The sequence below is a fragment of the Trematosphaeria pertusa genome (genome assembly GCF_010094035.1).
Source record: "Trematosphaeria pertusa strain CBS 122368 unplaced genomic scaffold BU26scaffold_38, whole genome shotgun sequence".
Taxonomy (NCBI): Eukaryota; Fungi; Ascomycota; class Dothideomycetes; order Pleosporales; family Trematosphaeriaceae; genus Trematosphaeria; species Trematosphaeria pertusa.
The window spans coordinates 1-1,291 of record NW_022987249.1 but is presented as its reverse complement, the minus strand read 5'-3'; positions in this window follow the sequence as shown (position 1 = coordinate 1,291).

Genomic DNA, 1,291 nt, shown 5'->3' with positions numbered 1-1,291 from the left:
TAGATTATAATATTAAGCTTATAGTAGAAAATACCTTAATAAATAGTTCTCTTTATAGCATGTTGCTAGAGCACCTATAGTTAGTGCAAGATTACCTAGAAGACTACCTCTATCGCGGCTTTATTATCTATAGTAATGTGTTGTACGCGTTACTAGTTCTATTTACTAAAAAGCTAGGTAGAGAATAGAGATTCTGCGTAGACTATTAAAAGCTTAACGCTATTATAAAAAAAGACGTCTATTCTATTTCTCTTATTTAGAAAACGCTTACACGCCTATTACGCGCTAAGATCTTTACTAAGTTAGACGTAAGGTAAGCTTTCTACTAGATCTAGCTAAATAAGTTAGTAGAGAACCTAACGTCTTTCTACACGTAGTATAGTAACTATAAGTATTAAGTTCTACTCTTTAGCCTCTATAATAGCTCTACTATCTTTTAGTAATATATTAATAAGATATTATATAGCTTGCTAGACAATTTCTATATAGTATATATTAACAATATTCTTATTTATTTAGAGAATCTACTTAAGCATAAAGCCTATATTATCTAGATACTTAATTAATTGCATAAAGCTAGGTTGTAAGTAGATATTAAGAAATCTAAATTTACTGTTAAAAGTACTAAGTTTCTAGAATTAATTATAAGTACTAATAGAATCTAGAAAGACTCTAAGAAGGTTACTACTATCTAGAATTAGCCTATACCTACAACTCTTAAGAGTCTTTAATTGTTTCTAGGTTTCTATAATTTCTACTAAGCCTTCTTAAAGAATTACGGCTAGATTGTCCGCCCTCTTACTAAGCTACTAAAATAGAGAGCGTAGTACGCTATTAGAGAAATTAAGCTTATAGTATTTTAGTAGGTTAAGAATCTTATACTATCTAACACTATACTAGCTTATTACTCTCTCTATTGTTGTATAAGAGTAGAAATAAACGCCTTAGATAGCGTAGTTACTAGAGTTCTTTTATAGCTTTAAGAAGATAGTATCTAGAGACTAGTAGCTTTCTTTAGTAAGATAATAAATACTACCTAGATAAACTATAGTATTTATAATAAAGAAATGCTAGTAGTTATTCTTAGTGTATAGGAGTAGAGAAGCTAGTTAATTAGCTTATAAGATCTAGAGCCTTTTATAGTATTAACTAACTACTAAGCCTTAGAGTACTTTACTACTAAGTAGAAACTTACTACTAGATAGGTCTACTAGGCGAATAATATTACTAACTATAACCTTAAGCTTACCTATTAACTAGGTTTAGCTAATATAGTAGCAAACGCATTATT